This window comes from Neltuma alba, unplaced genomic scaffold (assembly GCF_004799145.2).
Source record: "Neltuma alba isolate B1F8T4 unplaced genomic scaffold, ASM479914v2 tig00010294_pilon, whole genome shotgun sequence".
In the NCBI taxonomy this organism is placed as follows: Eukaryota; Viridiplantae; Streptophyta; class Magnoliopsida; order Fabales; family Fabaceae; genus Neltuma; species Neltuma alba.
The window spans coordinates 1,250,399-1,272,896 of NW_021635212.1; the positions used below are offsets into that span (position 1 = coordinate 1,250,399).

General features: G+C 32.5%; 1 non-coding gene and 1 pseudogene across 1 annotated transcript; both read left to right on the top strand.

The window, feature by feature from the left end:
- The first annotated feature begins 6,213 nt into the window (after positions 1-6,213).
- On the top strand, positions 6,214-6,364 carry LOC114755628 (small nucleolar RNA snoR2/U65). Its single transcript, XR_003741330.1, has one exon. It is a non-coding gene; the product is annotated as a small nucleolar RNA snoR2/U65 (small nucleolar RNA).
- Positions 6,365-9,893: 3,529 nt separating this feature from the next.
- On the top strand, positions 9,894-20,928 carry LOC114755598 (uncharacterized; annotated as a pseudogene).
- The last annotated feature ends 1,570 nt before the right edge of the window (positions 20,929-22,498 follow it).

Genomic DNA, 22,498 nt, shown 5'->3' on the forward strand with positions numbered 1-22,498 from the left:
TTTTTCATTCTCTTTCCTCAGTATACTTTTTGAAGAACTTTAGAGATTAATGTTCAAAACAGAGAAACTATTAGCAACAATTACTCCTTGCCTGAGAAAATAACTTAAACTTGGCAGAGACGAAGATATTTCATAAGGTCTGCAGAGGAAATCAGCACAAACTGTAAGAGAGGAGAGGTTTCAAACCAAAAATTGGACGTAAAGGGAGATGAAACACAGTTGAAATTCCAAGCAATTGAAAAGTGATTCAAAGAAAATATATATTATGCAAAGGACAAGCTAAAATGAATTCACCATGATCAGGGAAGTCATGTTGAAAAAATAAATCGAGTGTTTTGTTTTTTCTTTCCTTACTTAACGATATAGGGTACATTTTAAGTTAAAAAATAGCAGTTGATCATACTTATAAGGTTTGGTCTCCTGAGCTCATCAAGATTAGAGTCTGCCTCCAAATTTAAAAAATGCTTATAAACATATTTACAGATTACCCACCAGCAAATCCCTCATTTCAGTAGTAATATTTGAACTTATAATTTTGTGAGTTGTGAGCTAACTCTGTAATCACTGGCATACTAAGTACTATTCACCGCTGTTAATTTATCAATCCTCCTACATATCTATTTTATTTTTTATGGTTTCTCTTATTCGGTGATTTAATTTAAAATTAACCCTAAAAATATGTTTTCTGTCATATGGCATTGCTTGAATGAAGTGAATCGCAATCTTTCCCTTACCCTACTTATCTGGTTTTGATAATCTCTAAAATAGAAATTTTAGTATATTTATTTTTTATATTATAATCAAATATATCATGATTATATAAAATTTAAACAAAGAAACTACCTCATTTATAAATCATCAGCATTGTATTTTGATTCTCAGGAGATCCTAATAATATAGGACCTCCATCTAATTTTATATAGAAAAAAATTATTAGATAAATAATTTCCTTTACGTGGAAAAAAACTTTTCTCCCTTTCTATTTTCTTTTCTTTTCTTTCGTTTTATCAAAAAACATGTTTTTCTTTATACGTAAAAAACTAAGGATAAAACAATGACGATTTTTGGCAGGAAACGTTCTATCCGCACCCTTGAATTTACCATTCTACCCTCAACACCACCTTCACCTAAAAACTCAAAACGTTAACAGTTGATACTAAAGACACAAACTTTCTTGATTTTGAGATTTGAATAACAAAAACGAATTCTTCAATCTAACAACAATTGAATTCCTGTCTCGAACATCATTAATTGACATACTGAATTGCTATACCATATTTATTGCCTTTGATCCATTTATGCAACCTGGGTATTCTGTTATGAAGGTCTTCGTCGATAGCTTCATTTTTCGATTTTTATGGAACTCCAATTTCTCAGGTATTGTTTCAAGATCTCTTATGCTTTTATGTTTATGCATAATCGTCTATTTGTCCTTGGGAAGCTGATCGATTTTCTATGTTCTGGAATTTGAAGCAGAAATTAGAAGGCTGGTTGGGAAATATCTGGGCAATAAGAAAGTTGTACAGGTTGTTCTTCATGGGGAAAGGGAACTAAATTCCATCACTAATCCATCCTAAATTTAATGATGAAAATTTTCCGCTAGATTCCACCACTAATTTTAGTGACGAAATGTAACACCCCGAATTTTATGATTTAAGATGACCAGAAAAGAGAGAAATTCATTAAAATTATTTATTTGCAAAATAAAGTGGGGAAAATTATGGAATATTGATTTTTAAGATTTAGAGACATATTGGAAAAGGTATTTCCCCAAAAATAGCTTAAATATTTTTAATAGATAATTTTAAGAGAAAAATGGTTTATTTTCTCTGAAAATTATGGAAAAATACTTAGAGATTTATGTTTAATCTAAAAATTTTAGGATGATCATTTGAGATAGTGAAGAAGATATTTGAGGCATAAAATCCTTAAAATGGATTAAGGATTAATTTCTGGAATTAAGAGTTATTTTCTTGGAAAATTCAAGAAAAATAGTTATGAGTTAATTTTTGACCCAAAATTTTTCGAGAAATTATTTTCAGGGTCACAAAAGCTAATGGATAAGGAAAATCCATATAAAACGTGGTGGAGTAATTTCTGTGTTTATTCTCTAGGTTCAGAAAAATATAGAAAGGATCAAAGTGAAGACAAGGTTTATTGTGAAGGGCAAAATGGTCAAGACAATCAGCCACATGCAAACCCACGTGTTGCTCCATCCTTATAACCATCAGAATTCATTTTCTTCCCCATTTCATTTCCGCGACGTTGAGAGAGCACGAGAGAGACAGAGACGCGACGGAGGAGGGCGAAGGCAAGAGTTGTGATGGGAGGTGTTTGAGTTACATGCAAACTGATCAGACTGTCAAGGTGAGCCTCCTGATCAATCTTCCACCGTTTTCCTTCCCGTTATCTGTATGGTTTGGCTGTAATGGACGGCAGAGAGAGACGGGGTGGTGAGAGAAAGTGAAGGAAAGGGGAAAAGGATCCGTGAAGGTATGTTTGTTAGTAAGATTGAAGTGTATAGAAGTAATTTTTCTGGTTGCATGTTGCTGTTGCTTCTATTGTGGTTTTGGCCGAATGGGGATGTTGATTTTCTTTGAGTTTTGGCTGTGGATTCTGATCTGTTTCGGCTGCTAAAAACAGAGGTCATGGTTGCTGGTTCAAGATGAAAACGGGTGGTGTTCATGGAGTGTGTTGAATGGGTTGAATGTGGGATTTCCTACTCTGTTTATGATTACCGAAAACAGGGACATATTTGCTGCTATAATGCTGTCGTGGTTTATGGTTAAAGGAAAGACTGATAATATATATTCACACACACATATATGCTAGATTTTGTGGATTTGACCAAGAGTTTGATATTGAGTACTCTTTGATGGTTGTTCTGTGTTTGGCCGAAAGGAACTCTATAGTTGTGCTCTGTGCTTGCCGAATAAAAGGGAAGAAGATGTGATTCACTTAAATATGAAGATATATATCATTTGATTCTGTTTAGTGATGATCTTTGAGGCTGAACTTTGCTGTTGTGATTAGTAAGGGCGTCAAGTTCATTAGTTTAGGAATGGCAAGTGAATAATTATATATATTTTGGTTAATGCTTGCTCCTCTACTTGGTATTGATTTTGATTACTGAATTAATTTGTTGATAGGTTGAGAAGGTTAACCGTGGATTTTGGTGGGAAAACAAGATTATATATATAATGTTTAGCTATAGGATAATATGAATTGAATCCAAAATTTTATTTTGAGATGAAATATAGTGGCCGAAGGATTAAGGGAAAAATTTATGTTTGAAATTTAGAAAGAATTAAACTTTACTTGTGCTATGAAGTTATTGGCGAAAAAGGAGAAGAGAAATCAAATAGGAAAATAGCTCCAATATAGGTACAAGATGTGCCTGTGATGACAGATAGATATTTGTTGTCAATTGGTGAAGAAAAGAAACTGCCTTGTTTCTTTAGAATATAAGTGTTAATTGAAGCTAAATGAGGATTAAAATAATATATATATTTAGTTTTTCCATGATGGCCAACCACTTGATAAAAGTGGAACCACCTGGGAAGAAAGGACATGGCAATTGTCCTTAATTATAATAGACAAAAATAATTTTTGACCAAGATGACTAGTTACTAAATAAAGTAACTATGTGGGTTGAGATAAGAAAGGAAGCCTTCCCAAGAGAATAGTTGAATAAGAAAAACAATCCAGGATGATCAACTGCTACGTAAGGGTAGAGACTAAAGAAGATTTGGGATTTAAAGAGTTATTTAATTTATGAGATACAGTTGGATCAAGTACTGATCTACCCTTACTAATATGATAGGTTTTTATATCTGCTCAAGCCCACCAAGAAGTAGAAAGAAAGGAGAACGGTAAGGTTTGATTTGGAGGGATGCGGACCAGGTAGTAGTTCTTTCTTACCTTACACTTGTGTATGATTGCTACATGTCTGTTTGTGCCATATTGCTATTCAAAAAGCATGAGAACATGTAATCCTTAATTCCTTGCATGGATTATTTAGCCGTGATCACGTGTAGCCGATAGACATGGGGCAGTGATTGCCAATTATTTGTGCATTATTTATTTAGCTTGTCTATCTGTCATTGCGCATAAATGCTTAATTGCATTAGCTTGCAAGGTTATGTTCCACTTTGGCTTGTTTTGCATGCTTTATGTAATCTGCACATTTGTTTGATGGAAATTACTACTACGGGGATTCGTTCGAATCTCACCCTCCAATTTATGATGAACAGTGAAGGCTAGTAGCTAGAAGGACAAGGAGGTTATTTAAGAAGAAGGTGGGCTGGTTGAAGATCAGAGATACCTGTTATAATTCTGTAAATTGTATAGTAAAATATATGGGCAAGTAACTATACTTGCTCTATGGAAATATTATTTTGTATCCTCTAGAAGAAGGAAGTGAGCATTGCCAGGTGCACGTATATGCTGTCAATCAAGAGCGTTGCTTTATTTTTTAATATAATATTATAAGATTGCATAGTATGAAATTATTTTAGGTGATAATAGATTAAGTTGAAAGCAGGTTTGATATTGGATCACTCATCAGTTATCTGAAGGTTTGAAATATTTGATCGACGGATTCCAATGTTGAAAGGAAAAGAAAAAAAAATTCCTTGTCTTTTTCCCAGGTCGGAAACCTGGCATTAGTGATTTCACAGACGTTAAAATGATCCTATTAGTATATAAAAGTGAGGTGTTGCACGAAATTTATAATAGATTAGCGATGGAATAAAATTACATCGCTAAATTCTATCACTAATTCTCCTTTTTTTTTGGGTAGTGATTAACATTTAATATATATCTTGTATACAATCTTTACGATAAAAATTTAAACGATTAGCACAGACCAACTTGGCACAAAGCCACAGAAAGGAAAGAAAACACTAGTTTCTTAAGGAGCCACAAAAATTCTGGCAGCTGGCAATATTTTAAAGCATGATCAAGTCTAGAAAAAGACTTCTATTGGAATTGAATTTATGTTCTATTGGAATTGAATTATGTTTTATTATTGGATTAACTTTTTGAAAATAATTTTATAAAATTTGAGATAAATATGTGAGAGAAATTTTGTAAATATGTTAGAAAAATTTTGTTTTGCCATATATAAAAGTACCTTTTTAAGTGCTTGTGAGATTGTCAAACTCCCCTGAAGAAAATTTCTGTTACTGCAAGCTTTAAACGATAATGCGGGCAAAGATGATGTGGGTGGGACCTCAACAAATTCCAGAATTCAAATTTGGATTCTCTCATAGTTCCTTTTATCTCATTTTCCTCTCAACATCACATCTCCACTATTGGACTAAAAAATAAATAATTTAGATTCAATGTTTTATAAAATTATCATTATATTGCATAAAAGGCGGGAGAGAGAGAGGGTGCACGTCTATTTTTTTTAAAGGGGGACGTGAGTACTGCTAAATGTGGCTTTAATCCAGATGATTGATAAAAATCAACATCTCATTTGGAATCTACAAAAATGGAGAGACCCAGTACTGGTTCCATTTTTAGTATGATACCTTCCCACGAAAATTATCAATACAACCATTCTATTAAATTACAAAATCAATACCAGGGTAATATCGTCATTCTATTAAATTACAAAATTCCTATTTAGTAATGTGTGACTAAAAAAGAATTTTTTTTAGAAAAAAACTTAAGTTATGTTGCTTATATTCATTTTGTCAAATTCTTCAGTCACATATAGTCATATGTGCTTTTTTTTATTTATGTGGATTTATAATTAAATAGTAATAATTAAAAATATTACAATCACTTTTCTGTCATTTTCTCTATGGTTTTTTTTTTTAACAAGGCGTACGATTGTACAGTGCAATTCATTTCTTCCGTTGAAAAAAGAAAAGAAAAACAATTCATTTCTTCAAGGCATAACCGGACAGAGGGACAAGATAGTAAATTACAAAAGTTAGGGTTCGGTGTTCAATCTAAATAGGTCTCGCTCCTATATAAACAGGATCTTATTTTAATTTCCCTTTGCCGTCTTCATTTGGCGCCGCCTCCATGGTTTCTTTTTCTTTCGTGTGATTCAGAACAGTTGGGCGAGGCTTCTTCATTTTCATTGGAGTTCTAGGCCTTATTCGTTGCCGAATACCACAAAAAGAGGGAAAGCCATTGAAAAATGATTTATCTCTGTTTTGATTTTCTCTTCTCTACGTTGTTGTTATTCTTACCAAAGGCCCGATGCCACGTCGCCGGTAGCTACGAAGAGCTGTGACTGGCAGTGCTATGATCAGACTAAGAGTGACTTCTCTGTTTCGCATTTTGAGAGGAATCCGTGGATCTCTAATCTACTGATCATTCGGAGCCGATTTGTGCGATTACATTCTTAAAAATCGTGGTTAATTCGTTTATTATTTAATTAATTTCAAGGATTTGAGATAGTGAAGTCGATGATGATAGCACTTATATGTTGCAAGTGCCGTCTGAAATTGTTGATTGATGGAAAACGCAGAATTGTTTCTGAGACTTCCTTCTCTTCAATTCTAAGTCCACATTTCCATCGAATGAACTTTGGAGAAATATTGTGAACTGAAATCACTAATTTTTTCTTTGGCAACAGATGAAATTACTAGGTTAGAACTAATGTTCTAATCCTCTTTTTATGCTTCTTTGTCAATTTTCTTAAAACTTATTTTTTTCATTATTATTAGATTGCTTAGTACAGTATTGTTCATTTTCGGTTTCTTTGTCAAGTTATGTGTTAAAACAGCCCAAGGAACCAAAATCAGACTCTGCCTCTGGTGAGCTCATTCCAATCATTATTCCTGTTCTACATCGACAAATGAGCATATGGCTCAGCACTGTTCTTAGATAAAAGGCTCTTGCATTGCTCTGTTCATATATGCCAGTTCTCCATTCATGAACAAAATGAGCGTATATATTAGCTCTGGACTGATTTTAGATAGAAAACTCTTGCATTGGTCTGTTCGTATAATGTATTCCAATCAGGTAATCATTATGCCAGTTCTCCATTAATCAACAAATCAGCACATACGGTGTGGACTGATCTTGGGTAAAAAGCGCTTACACTGCAATGTTCATATATAATGTTAAAGAGTCTCTGTTTTTACGATTTTTTTTTAATGTTTCTTGCTTTTCAATCTCTAACTTAGAGGAGGACTAAGACAAGGGTTAAGGAACATTTTTACCTTAGTTTTAAGGATGAGGAAAACTGTAGATATTGTCCAGAAAAAGTATAAATAAATTTTTTTATGAGAAAATTAGTAACTGTGAGAAGTTTTATGTTATCTTTGTGCTCTTGTAAAATATCAAGATATCATGTTGATTTGCTATGGTTATTGCGTTATCTATCATTTATCATGTCCTTAATATAAAATGTCTTTAACTAATTCACATATACCAATAAAAATAGTTAAAGTATTAAATTTATTATGAAAAACAAATAACCACTAAAAAGTCCTAGGAAATGTTCAAATAAATATAAAGTGCCTCAAGCCTGAGAATGATCTAAAACCCCTTTTAAAAGACACATTAATGATGCTGAGAATTTGAGTCTGGAGCCATGTTATTCTGCAAGTGCAACCCTTTAACCGCGGCTTGGGAATCTAACTATCTGAACATGCCAATTTTTTTGGAAAATCACTTTTTCATTGAAAATCATGTTTTGGAGGGGGGGAAAAAGTTGCCAAACACAATAAAAGGGGTTTGCAGTATAAAATCATGATTTTTCATAAAGTAATTTTTTTTTTGGCCTTTTAAGGTACAAAATCATGGTTTGACGTATGAAAAATGGGCAAATGTGTGAGATAAGTTAGATTAAAGTCTTATATTGATAATCAAATTGAATACCCAATTAGTTCTTATATTAAAGACTAGAAATGATATTAATTAATTATAATTTTTGTATACAATTTATTATTTACACATTTATTATTTCAAACAAAAATATAAATTAAAATCTATTTTTTATTTTTTAATAATTTGCAAATGAAAAAAATATCCTGATAATAATCATCTGAACATTCTCACTTTATTAAAATTATTTTTTTCACAAAATCTACTCATAACATCTATTTTTTCAAAATTTATTATTAAATCTATTTTTTAAACTATAATTTGATTTTATTTAAACACCCCTTCTAATCCTGTTATTACTGGTATTTGAAATCCATGACCTACTACCATGTCACTTGATCATCTTCAAGGGCTTGAGTTTAAATGGGTCGAACCCAAAAGCCCGCCATCCCGAAATCACTTGTTTTTATTATTGTATTTATATGAACGCTGCTTTTTTAATCACAAGGAACAAGGTTATACTAGATGAAGACTTTGGTGTATGCGACTGAAGCATCGGCACTCCTATCACTCTTCTATTAAAGAAAGTGACTATTTCAGAAAAAAGTACTTCCTTTGTTCTATAATCTTGGGGGTGGGTTAGTTTTTCTCACATACCAAAAAATAACAATTTAGTCATTAAATATGTTCTAAGATAAGTTTTTTCCCTGTTTTACTTATGAAAAATGATAAAAGACACATTTTCCGTAGACATATGTATCTTCCTATTAATGACAATCTTACAAAGTGGTAATTTTAATTACCCATATAATTGCATTTAATATTACACTTTTATCATCTCTAATCTCTCTCCTATATTTAATAGAGCAAAAGTGAAAAACTCACATTAATTATTATGATAGTATTTTATATATTGAACCACAGTTTTCTTCTAACCAATGTCTTATATCATGCATGGAGAAGACCACTCAATAGAGTAAAATTACCCCTTTGCATTTTGCAAAAGAGGAAAAAGGGGAAAAAAAGAAGAAGTGATTTTTGACAAAGATGTGATGAAGTGATTTCGTGAAGGATAAAGTCATGAAGACGTGCAAATGATATATGGCATTAAGAACCATTTGTGACTCAGTCCCAATTATCCACTGTTTACTGATTTCTAATTTAGCCGTACGAATAAAATAAACACAAGTCGCTAAACCAAAGCATATACCACATATTAATCAATCTCGAGAGAACATGTGCCTATATCCTAATGTTAGACTATAAAATTAATTACAAACATGCACATGACTTACAATTGTATAAGCTAACAAAAATAATTTTGTTGCTTATTTAATATGCACATGACTTACAAATATTATTCTAATATTTAATATTCCTTCAGTCCTAAATATAAGACCCATTTTATAGTGTAAATTACACTATAAAATGAGCATTACATTTAAGGCTCGAAGGAGTATTTAATTATAAATTTACATTACTCATAAAACTATCCCACTAAATATTCAAATAAATCAAATGCAGATCCCTGCTGCGATTTTGACCATAACAAACTGTAAATTTTGGATGTCATCCTCATCTTGAAGGCCTCACACTTATATTTTGAATCCCTCATATATTTCATAGTTGATGATTTATCAATACTCCTACATATCTATTTTATTTTATTTTTTTATGGTTTCTCTGATTTGGTGATTTAATTTAAAATTAAACGTAAAAAAAAAAAAAACATTGTTCCCTGTCATCGAATTGCTTGAATAAAGTGAGTTGCATTTTTTTGCCTTACCGGACTCATCTGGTTTTGATAATCTCTAATATAGAAATTTTAGGCTATTTATTTTTTATATTATAATCAAATATATCATGAACATAAAAAATGTAAAATTTAAATGAAGAAACTTCCTCTGTTCGTAATTTAATTCTCAGCAGATCCTAACAATGTGGGACCTCCATCTAATTTTATATAGAAAAAATTATTAGAGAAATAATTTCCATTACGTAGAAACAACCTTTCTCCCTTTCTTCTTTCTTTTCTTTTCTTTCGTTTTCTCAAAAAATATGTGCTTTTTCTTTATCCGTAAAAAACTAAGAATAAAACAATGACGGTTGATACTAAAGAAACAAACTTTCTTGATTTTGAGTTTGAATTACGAAAAGAATTCGTCAATCTAACAACAATTGAACTCCTGCCTCGAACATCATTAATTGACATTGAATTGCTGCCATATTTAACCGCCTTTGATCATTTATGCAACCTGGGTATTCTGTTATGAAGTTCCTCGTCGATAGCTTCATTTTTCGATTTTTATGGAACTCCCATTTCTCAGGTCCTCTTTCGCAATCTATTATGCTTTTATGTTTATGTAGAATCGTCTATTTGTCCTTGGGAAGCTGATCGGTTTTCTATGTTCTGGAATTTGAAGCAGAAATTAGAAGTTCGGTTGGGAAATATCTGGGTAATAAGAAAGTTGTAGAGGTTGTGGGGAGAGAGAACGATGGATTCTGCATTTTTCTTCTTACCAGTTTGCAAATTGGGTAATCTCTTTTTTTTTTCCAATAAACAAAGTGGTTTTTTTTTTTTTTTGCATGTGCGAAATTGTTCCTAATATTAATGTAAGCATGCTATTATGCAATTGTGGGAACATCATATTTTTTCGCAATGCATTATGATTTGTCTTTTTTAAATCGCTGTGTGGATGGCTTGTTTTGGGAAACACCAAAAGCACTTAAAAAGTGCTTTTTACGCAATCCAATAAAATCTCCTTTTGCTTACTTACCCCAAATACAAATCACTTTGATTTGCGCAATATTCATGTTGCATCGTACTTATAAATTTGGTTTTAGTTCAAGTTCCTTATTGTTTCCTGATTCCCAAGTCAAAAGGCATCATTATGTGATGCTATAAATGCTGCCAAGTTTTGGGCTGCATGGAACTTGCATAATCCAAAGAGGACAAGTACAAACACAGTTAAGTGGTATGTGATTTGGATTTTCAAATTGGAATTGACGAGACTTCTGGTATCTCAAAATACAACAATGGTAACATTGTACACTTTGGTCCTATTTTAGTATGTTTTATGAAATTTCTGTCAAGTATTCAACTTGTTACTCACATTGGTCCTTTTTTTTTTTTTCTTTTTTTAAATAAAGGGCAGAGGACTCTAACTACATATGATGTTCCTTTAATTAGCTGTAGTTTAATGATAATTGCATAGACTTTTAAGGATTCCATTAACAGAAGTAATAGACGTTTGATTAAGACAATAGTGGATGCATCATTATCCAGTGTGATTATATTGTTATTGTATGGTGTTATTTTCTTAATTTCTCTACGTTTGACAATATTTTAAGCATCTTTTGTGATGTATTTTTTCAGAGATTTGCAGTCTTACCTCTCAGATATTAGCCTTTTCCTTGCCAATGATAGTAAAATGGTATATATTTTGGTTGACAACCAACCTTGGTTGAGAGACTTAGGGTACCAAAGCGCACACTTATGGCAATTGATGGTTACCAAGGTGAGTTAACTGCATGATTTTATATTGATGTTATTTCGTCCTTAAAACAAACCTACATGTATAACTTTCTAAATTTCAGTCAAGGTTATCGCCTTTCGCCATTTCCAGAACTCGGGGAGATCCGAGAAAGGAGGTTTATGAATCAAGTGCTACTAGTAGACCAAACAAGTTTCTAAGTTGGTCCTCATTAATTCAAGAATTAACACAGTCGAGAAAGAAGGTTATGCTTCCTGTAAAAAATCTAAGGAATTCCCTGCCTTTCTGCTTTGAATTGCATAGGACCTTGTATGGCTTTATTGTATTCGAAGTTGCATGGAAAAATGTTTGTGGCATCAGTTATTTGAATGAGCTTCAGGTACAGTTTCTCTCCCATGCTCGATATTATGTTTGATGTTTACCTTCTATCTTCTTTCTCTATTTCTTTTTGTAAGAAACAATTAACCAAATTACTTAGATCAAAAATTTGGTTAGAGACAATAACTATGTAAAAATTGTAACTTTTTTTAATAAAAAAATACCTTCATTCATTGGGGGGAAGGGAGTACAAGGGAGAGAATAAGGAAATTATTAAAATAAAGATGATTGTGAGAGAGAAAGAATGTGCCTTGAAGAGAATGCTTAGGGGTGTGTGATAATAAATGTATCGATATTAAAATGAGTAATTAAATGGGGGGCAAAATGAGAAACTAATAAAGAAATTTGAGACATCCTTGTAATGTCTCTTATAAATAGGAGCAAGTCATAGGTTGTGGTTGTTTCTTATAAAAAGAAACAAAAGGAGTATCATGTACTACGTGTCTAATCATCGTTATTACTTACAGACTGATACCTTAATGTACATCCAAGCTAAATTCATGCAAAGATGGGAATTTGACAGCATAGCTCAAGCAGCAAGCTGTATGTCCTTGTAGTTTTCAGGAAAAATATCTGAACAAATGCAGTTGAAAGAGCATCTGGATTCTATTGCAGGTAGACAAAGCCTCTTGACTTCTGTTTGATTGTGCATGTCACATGTTTGATCTTTGGATTGTGGATAGTTTTGATCCACTGCTATCAAATAGTGGTATAAGGCACAATGCAGATTTCTATGAATATATCTAATGATATCTTTCCAAAAATACCATTGAGAAGTACTCAAAACTATTGAATCAATTATGACTTTCCATTTTCCAATGCATGTGGGGTAATGCTCCAAATTTACTTTAATTATGAGCAAAATAGGAAAGAAAAAGTATTTTGCAGAAACCGACTAACTTTAATTATGTTTTATTATTTTGTGGATATCAATTGACTTGTGCCTTATATTTGATAAGAGGGGTATCAGCATATTAAAGGTTTAACTAATTAATATGTAAGACCGTGGGTTTTAAGCGTGTGGTGGTAAACTTATTAGGCATAAGTTTGAAAATGTCTAGTTTGGATGGGCAGAACATAAAGAGGGAAAATGAGAAGCTTCTGTTTTCTTGACTCGTACGTATGCTTCTTGAGGGTTTGAATGGGGAAAGGTATCTAGACCTTTTTTTAACTTATAGACTAAAATGAAGTTTTGATAAATTTGTTTGATATTTGCAATTTCCCTTCAGGGGATCATTTTTATGATGCACGTGAAGATCTTTCTGAAACTGAACATAGTGATAAGGATGACAATAACAGTATCTGTAACAGTATTCTGACCGCTGAGGATAGCTCTATCAATAGTCTGGACACAAATATTGAAGAGTTTCCTAAGAACATTGAACAGAAACCAGGCATGGAACTCACAACTTCTCCTTCTGGACCTAGTAAGAGAAGAAAATTAATAAATACTTTTAGTGATAATCCTGATGAGGTTGAGAGTTATTGCAAGGAAATGCAATCTGGGACAAATTGTGAGATATCCAACGATGTTTCTGAGGATGCAGCTGAAGCCAATCAATATAATGATGTTCTAATATCATTTAGGTTTAATGACCATGACCTCCCTTTTAAACTAAGAGAAGTTATAATATTTGATCTTCGATTACTTACTTTGTTGGAGGCGGGGCTCCCATCTTGGGTCATCTTCCTCCAGTCATACCCAGTAGTCTGCAATCTTTATCGCTCGTGGATGTGCCTGCTGGCTCGGGTTTTATATGTGACAATCTCACTTGCCACTGTCCTTATTGGATTATATGACTTGTACAAGAATGTTCCAATTTTTAAGGCCACTGCGTCTCATTTATTTGGCCCTTTTTTTGATTGGATAGAAACTTGGGACATGGTTTCAAGGATTAAATACCTAGGAACAATGTTGTTTCTGCACAATTTAAGAAAGGCTTTTGGCTGGTGTTTGGCATTAGCAAATGCAGTAAGGTCCCTTTTCTCAGCTTTAGTTCGTCCTCTAACAAAGCCACTGGTGATGGTCTTTGAATTTCTTCTTCCCACCTGGAACATTTTGTTTGAAGTAGTAGAAAGCATCTTCTATGTTGTTTGGGATGTGATTGATGCTCTAGGTGACATGGTAGGGCTGATATTGGAGCTTCTCTTCACACCACTGTGGTTCATTGTCACTGTTCTCTGGAGTGTTAGTAAGTCATTTTATGCTTTGGACTTCTGTATTGTCCTTTATTTTTTTTAAATTACTGCATTCGATACTTAATATAAGAGTTAAATAACTAATTTAGAAATATTAAAGAAATTATTTAAGTTAGTTATTTGTAATAAATGAGTATTGGTTTTCCTCTTGTTAATCACATGTATTGAAACTATCTCTTAATGAAACTTTTTGCCATGTGTAATCAATAGGAATGTTTTGGGGAGAAAATTACAAATTTAAGAACAAAGTGAACCTTTTGTCTAGTTCTTATATTAAAGATAGAGACAATAGTTATTTATCTTACAAGTTTGACTGTTAATTACTTATATATTATTGTTTGTAATGTCCTACAGCATCTTCAGTCCTATATCCTATATTCTGGATTTCCTGTGAAATTGTTTATGCTCCTATACGTCTACTTGTAGCAATGTCCAGTTTTATGGCTTCCATATTTAGTTGCATGGTTAATATACTTAGAGCTACATGGCAATTTGTTAGTATCATCTTCCAGCTTGCATCAACTTCTGAAGCAACAGTTAGCAACAGTGAGGTTTCCATGTGACGTGCTCTTTGGAAGGACCTTTTTTCCTAGGTTGTTAGATGGTACATTTGTGAGTTAAGGCGTAAATCTCCCTATAAAGTACTGATTCGATTCTAAATATAAGACCTTTTTTTGTAGGATAATTTATACTTTTCGCCAAGGGCATCTAACATCAAACTTTTCTTAAATGCATAAGTATATGTGAGGTTTTTAAAATAGTACAAAAATATCATAACTGTTAAGTTGACTGTTTAGCAAAAATATTGATCAAGAAAATAGTGTAAAGATTTACATGAATTTTTCAGGACGATGTAAAAATATAATGCCTGTTGGAAATTTTATGTGCATTTTGCACCATTTTCTTGGTTGACATGTTTTATAAACGGTCAATATTAGTTGACTTATCAATTGTGGTATTTTTGCACCATTTTACAAATTTCACGTATATTTTTATATGCAATGAAAGTTTATAGTATCTGGTGCCATTGGCGAGATACTTTATCGGTAGATTAATTTTCACCTTAACCCCACATTAGTGAACTTTGAAATATGATTGTTTTATAAAAGAAAATTATCCTGATTGTGTATGTGAATTCATATATATTCCAGATATTCCGTGCTCTCAGGCTTATACTAAATGGAGTTGCTGAATTCCTTGCAGCATGTAACAGGCACAGACTAAGGTATACTTTTACTCAATTTTACTTGAAGAGAAGGAAGAGAGTAGGAAGAAAAGAGAGGGTAGGCAGAAGAAAGTTAGGAAACAGAGGGATAAGAGAGGAACTAGAAGTCTGGATAGTACTCTTACGTGGATTCACATCATAGCAATGCAAAACCGGCCTCTCCCTTATATCTATGTGTGTGTGAAAGAGGTCGGATCCGTGTTTAATTTTAGGTCAAAAAAGTTAGAAAACTCATCAGCTAAGGTGTGGAATATTGAGAGAGGTAATCCCCATAAATATAGGGTTGAAGTGATAATATATTAGGAAGGTGTGATTCCTCATATCTTAAGAAACTTTTCCTTAACATGTTTCAAATGGTACGAAATATTTCTTTCTTCTCTCTAAATTAATAATCTTGCAACCAATGCAACACCTGACAATATCCTAATTTAATTTATATATTTTAATTAGAGTGAGATCCTAATTAAAATGGCTCGAGCGCCCAGACCCAAAATCTAACATATACAATATAAACTCCATATCTAATTATAGCAGACCTCAACATCTCCAACTAATCTAACCAACTCCATAAAATAACTAGCTCTAATTAGCTTACTCTCATATATTATTATTCAAATAACAGAGAGCATAATCATATATGGGGGTTTGTGAGAGTTGACTCTGCATACTATTGGCTTTCAGAAAAAGATTTTGAGTGAGAATTTATTTGGTCCTTATATAATTCTGGTGAGAGAATTATTCATTTAGATTAAACCTTAATACTACGTTACCAGTGGTTTAATAGAAACTACTTACTAGTTTCCTGTCAAACTTGGCAAAAGTTAAATGAAGAGAATAGCAAATACTGGTTCAATAGTTGTATTAATGTCAGGCTTTTCTTATCATATATAAACTTGCAAAGATATAACCTCCCTTTTTAGTCTTTCACATTGTGCTTTATAATTTAATTTTATAAAGTTTTGTGTGTTAGTAGCAATCTCACCCAAGAGGGGGTGAACTGGGTGAGTAAAAAAAATTTGCGAAATTAAAACCAGACAATATAGGAAACAGAGAGTTAGAGTTAGGAGGGATTTCACCGCAGAGAGGAAGATACAGGAGTTATACTGGTTCGGTCTTAACCACTTGACCTACTTCCAGTCCTCAGAACACCTCTGAGTATTTCACTATCTTCCAAGATTGATCGGGCTCTTGGTGCCTCAGTACAGTAATTGAATCACTCAATCACTCTCTCTTACTCCCGTAAGGATACAAACGCACTCAAGAGTCCACACTCTTGAGTATCACTCAGTAGTGATTAATAAAGGATAGATATCGACTCTCTTACAGAGTGAATTTAATGATGAACACTGACGCTCAGTAGTATTGAAGGAACAGAGTATTGAATGCTAGACTGAATAATCACAGATGGTAGTTCCGGTATTCAATCTCTTCATTAATGCTTCTTCGCGCCTTTTATAGTTGAGGTCGTTAAGTAACCATTAGACGGGAGAGCTTCTAGTCGTTGTGACTCTATTTGCGTGTTTCCCCAGTTCCAACGATTTCGCCATTAATGCGTTTGAGCTTCTGACACTGTAGGTTACAGGCTACATAATCCCGTTAAAGAGCCATTGTAATTTCTCTTAGTAATCTGCATCTATATTTTAAACTTCAACAAGTAAGAGTCTTGCAGTGTAAGCTTCAACATGAAACAGAAAGAATGATTATTTGATTACTCAATGATTCTAGATGAAATGAATTTTCCGTCAGAAGTGCAGAAAGATATTATGGACATGATTGATCGAAGTGGCGATTGATCACTGGTTAATCGATCAGGTTATCGATAAACAGAGTGAGAGTTTTTGGATTAGTAAAAGAAGTTTATCGATCAGATGATGGAACAATGGTTTATCGATCAGGTGATCGATAAAATGCAACAGGAAATTTTAAGCTGATATGTAAACCAGAGTTCCTTTGAATATTAATCTCTTAACAAAATAGTCATGAAGATTATGCAAACTAAAGATAGATTGAAAGTAAGTAGACAGGTGAATATGAGAGATGTTATAGTTCGCTGAAATTAAACTGACAGAAGTCAATGATCGATCAGATTATCGAGTAAAGGTTGATCGATCATCTTATCGATAATTCAAGTGTTACAAAAATGAAGCTTTAGTGCATGTTGCTCGAACACATTATCGATAAAGCTGTGATCGATAATGTTACGGATAAAGGTCAAGTGTAAAACATTCAGTGAGAAACAAGGATAGCAAGAATTATCGAAAAGGTGATCAATCAATGCATGTTCGATCAGTTTATCAATAAATAGTGAAGCAAAGGGTTTGTTCTAAAGTTGTTTATCGATCATGTTATCTGAAAAAGTATTATGTAGGAGAGCTTAATTATTGATAAGGTTATCAATAATTTAGTTCTAGGAAAACTAAGTAGAAGTAACTGGAACATAAATTATCGATCATGTTATCGATATCTTGGTGATCGATAAAGTTATCGATCAATAGTCTATAATCAATACCTGCATTCAGAAGGTTAGAACTCAATGTTCGATCATATTATCGATAAACAAATGATCGATAATGTGATTGATAAACAATGATAGAATCAATAAGCAAAATAGGTAGAGTGCCTTACCGTTTATCGATGTCGTTATCGATAACGTATTTATCGATCACTTGATCGATAAAATCAGTTCAGATTCACTTCTTTTTATCTGTCACTTGTTCGATCATCTTGGATTATCGATCAATTTATCGATAATCGACAGTTACCTTATATGACTTTTATGTTAGCAATAATCGATCATTTTATCGATCAATGAATTATCGAACAGCTCATCGATTAAAATACTTAACATTAAACTGATTTACACTGAAGAGTTATCTGACAGCTTATCGATAATCATTTGATCGATCAAATGATCGATCAACACACTTAACCAATTCTAACTTTGTTATCATCAAAACTATAATCCTAACATTGTGATGCCAAAGCACGCGCACACACTAGTTCTAAGGCAACAAAAAGGGATACAGGAGAGAGTCAGAAACAGAGGAGGAGGAAGGGAAATAGAACAGAAATTTCTTTAGCACACTTTAGTTCTATTTATAGGCTAAGGTTTCGTTCACTTTAAGGAAACCTCCCCCTTGCTACGGACTTGCTGAAAATAGTTTTTAAAAAAAAAACATATCCCACTTCTTAAAATTTTTTTTTGTAATTCTCCCCTCCGACCAACCCTATTAATTGCAACCAATATGGGGTATTTTTCATGAGAGTATTTGAGAAAAATAAACATATTTTTTAATAAATAATTGATTTAACAATTTTTTTACTTTATTTAAATTAGTTATATAGAGTATCATTTAAAAGAACTAGCTTGTACTGAATAATAGGGATTTTCATTTATAGCATTTTCAGTTAGCATTATTTATACATTGAGAAACATTTGGATTTGTTTCAGACTATAAAGTAGAGATGGTAATATGGGTCACCCAACTGAGAATTGATCAAAGGACCAGTGGGTTGGTCCTAAGATAACTGAATGTTCAAAGCATTTGGATTTTTTTTTTTCATTTTTTTCTTTTCAAGAAAATGCATGTTAATTCCTAAATATCTAACATAAAACATCAAAATAAAAGTTATATTTAATAAAACATCAAATTCAAATATCCCAAATTATTAAACATACATCACATTGCAAATTTAAAAATGAATGAGAAAATTCGAAAGAAAAAAGAAAAAATTGAGGAAGAAGATTCAAAAAGAGAATGAACAGGTTAAAAAAGCTCACTTTTCATATTTCAAAAAAAGTAACGTGAGCTGGTTTGTCTCTTTTTGGTGGGTTAGACCCATGGAATCAACTCATATTACCAACAACTACTATAGGGTATTATAGCGTTGATCCCTCCTCAATCCTCACCTTAAGGGCAATTTTACTCTATCATTTTTTTCCCAACTCTTATGTTAAATTACACTTCTCACACGTCAATGCTGGCTTCAATCTGCAGCTTTGATATTATCATGTGCTTCTTTCTATTCAGAAATAGTTCTTATTTTCAAATAAAAAAAGCAACACGGTACGTTCTTAGATGAATCCCATAAATAATTAAAAAATTAAAACAATAATATACAAGTGGCATCAAGAAGTTGGTCCTATATTATGGCACTCATGTAAATTACGCTGTTCAAGCTTACTTTTTTGTTCACCATAAACTCCAAAATAATTCATCTCATTTATGAATCCACTCCTAAAATCTCAGGCTTTTAGAATGAATTAGTTCTTGCCACTTGGTGTGCTTCTACCGCAATTAATTTTTTTCCTCATAATTTTTATATGCTAAATTATACAAAACCTCATGAACTTTGGGGGTAGATAACCTTTCTAACCTTTAAAACTTCACAATAAACCTTCCTGAACTTTTACATTTATGCAAATAACTTCTACAGGGTTTATCTGAATATAACTCAAAGTTTAAGAGGTTATTTGCATAAACTTGACGTTTGGGGGGGTATGATTATTTTTTAAAGGTTAAGGAGATTATTTCTGCATACTTCCATCTCTGTCAATAGAGCAATAGTATAGGAACTAACCATAAATTGGCATGATGGCATGCAGCATTTATCATCATATACAGGATTTTATCAGAGCATTATGTCACGAGTGCCAAGCATCACAGCAAATACATTTAAGAGATGGTAGAACAATTTGGGCGAAACAAAATCTGGTGAGGACCTTCAAATGTCTTAATTTTGTGATCTTGGCTTCTCATTATGCTCGACCTTATCCACTTAATTAAAATGTTGTTTATGATGGAGAACCTGAAACTCTTTCATGTAACAAAGTGTTTAAGGGCATTGGAAATTTGTTTCATCTCATGTGAGGTTTACTAATGAAAGGAAGGTTATTGAAAACAAGAAGAGAAACTATATGAATTGAAGAAAAGGAAAGGGCAAAAAGCTTTGTTATGAGTGGGTGTTCTCATTGTTGTTCTTAGTAAATACTCCCTCATCCTTTTATAGGAGACGAATAACTAATACTCTATGATAAGAAAATATAGTTAAAGTTGGTTGAATTATTAAATATGTTAAAAGTACAAATTTCTTTTCAGAAATACCCTCATTTAATAATTGATCTCATTTATAAATGCTCCCAACAAGAGGTCGTTGTTTCTTACAAATCGGACTAAGAGAACTCTTGAGAAAAAAAAAAATTCTTATGAAAAGGACCGGAGGCCGGAGGGAATAATGAATAAAGGGTGCACTAAAAACTATGCTCCTTTGGAAATGCTTGGAGAGCGGAGAGCCTGCTTGCTTCTTGGAAAGTAAAGAAGACAGTATGATTAGTTTGACTGGCTAGGGATGAAGGTTTAAAAAAGGAAAAAACGAGAAGAAAGAAATTTGAGGTTTCTTTCATCTGTGGGCCCAATTACTCTTATGGTAAGAATTTCTACATTTAATCGCTCACAACTTGACCAATCAATATTCAAATTCTCACTGAGAGAAGTGTCTATATTTGATACCTGATAGTATCTTAAATAGAATTATCTCCAATAAGAAAATACCCATGCATAGCAAAAAAAAAAAAAATCGTTTTAACTGTAAGCTCAAATGCATGATGCATAAAAGAACTATATGATAGAAGCTATATTATAAACTAAGTCACACATTGAGCGGTATGGAATGCTTTGTGGGATAGTTAACCAAAAAAGGCAACTTTGCCAAAACGTTATGATCTACAAGAAAGCCAAGTGTGGTATATTACAGCCATCCCTCTCCAAGGATGGCCTTGAAGGATGGTTCGCTATCCGACTTGAGTACCCAGTCACTATATTTAATCTGCAATATTGATATCACAGTACATAGTCTTAAAGAGTGGGAAGGCAGTGGTTGTTTGTATTCTACTCCTCCGATTCTTAATATAAAACATATTTAAGTAATTTGATTAGATTAATAAAGTTAAGTAACTTAGTTGATTATGACAAGTAAGAAATATTTTTTAAAAAAATACTATAATTATCTTTCTTAATATTCCCTCTCCCTCTTCTATTTGATTATGTTTGAAAGAGTATTAATAGAAGTAATTTAAGAAAAAAATAAATATAAAAAATAGATCTTATATTTAGAATTAAAATCAACTCAATAATTATATCATATATTAAGGACCGGAGGAGTATATGCTTGAATTTATCAGACAAAAAGCCTAATAATATGGGCTATGAGAGGTCGTAATCTAGTCTTTGAGAATTTTCTAGTCATGTGTAGTCATTCATACAGTGCTTATCTGCATAAACCTATCAAAATGGCAGAATTGAGAATGGTCCAATTTTTTCCCCGGCAATTCAGGGCATAAAAATGGTACATTTGAACAAATATTTCTCATCAAGCAGTAAAGAGATGTCTTCTTTTTTTTGTTTTAAGATAAAAGAAAATAACTCTTATCAGATTTAGGTTTTCCAGATTAATTGAATAGTCAGTTTGCTAAAAAGTGACTCTCCCTTTTCACCCAAATTATTTTTAAGAAAAATATGGGACAAATTAAGGATTCGTTTAATGTTTTGAAGTTATTTTTGTGTGTTGCCACAATAAACTATCATGCAAGGAATTTCGGAATCCTTAAACCCAATTCTTGAATTCCATTTGCACGAAGAGGAGAAGAGTAAAGTTAAATGAACTGAAAGTTCCATCATTCTGTGGGATTGCAAAGTGCAAACTAATCTTCGACAAACTTGACATCAGATCAATGCAATTTACATTGAGTTTTAAGATTCTTTCCTTCGAACACAACTTTGATTCATTTCTTACTTGCAATATTTATTTCCATGGTTTTATTTTCTTGCCAGCTTTTTTTTTGTTCCCCATTTCCTTATGATTTTCTAGTTTCGTACTCGATAATCATCATCAATTGCATATAAAATGTACAGGGGACCTGTAATTTATGACAGTTCCAACAGTTACAATCTTGTAAATTGAAAAATGAATATGTCAAAGTAAATCAATGTTTGCACATTTAACAGTCTCTAAACATTTAGCTATTAAATCTTTCTCTCTGTTTTTTTGTTTTTTGTTTTGGCTCTTGATATACAAGAGGCTAGAGTCCAAAATAAAGAAAACTAATTACTCAAGGGATTAAATCCCAGCAAATCACTTTCGCAAATATTCTTCAGTGAATCAGCAAGCATATTTGACCTTCTGGGTATATGTAGCGAGATCAAATCCCCTGCATATCTCATTAATGACCCAGCTTGCATAAACACCAAAGCATATTCGAAAGCATCAATAGAAACTTTCGAATCTGATTCTAGAACAACTTTTCTAAAACCAAACTCCCAGGCTAAATTTAATCCCTTTAAAATTGCTCATTCTTCAGCCTTTATAACACTACAGTCCCCTATGAAATGAGAAAAACCAACAATCCAAG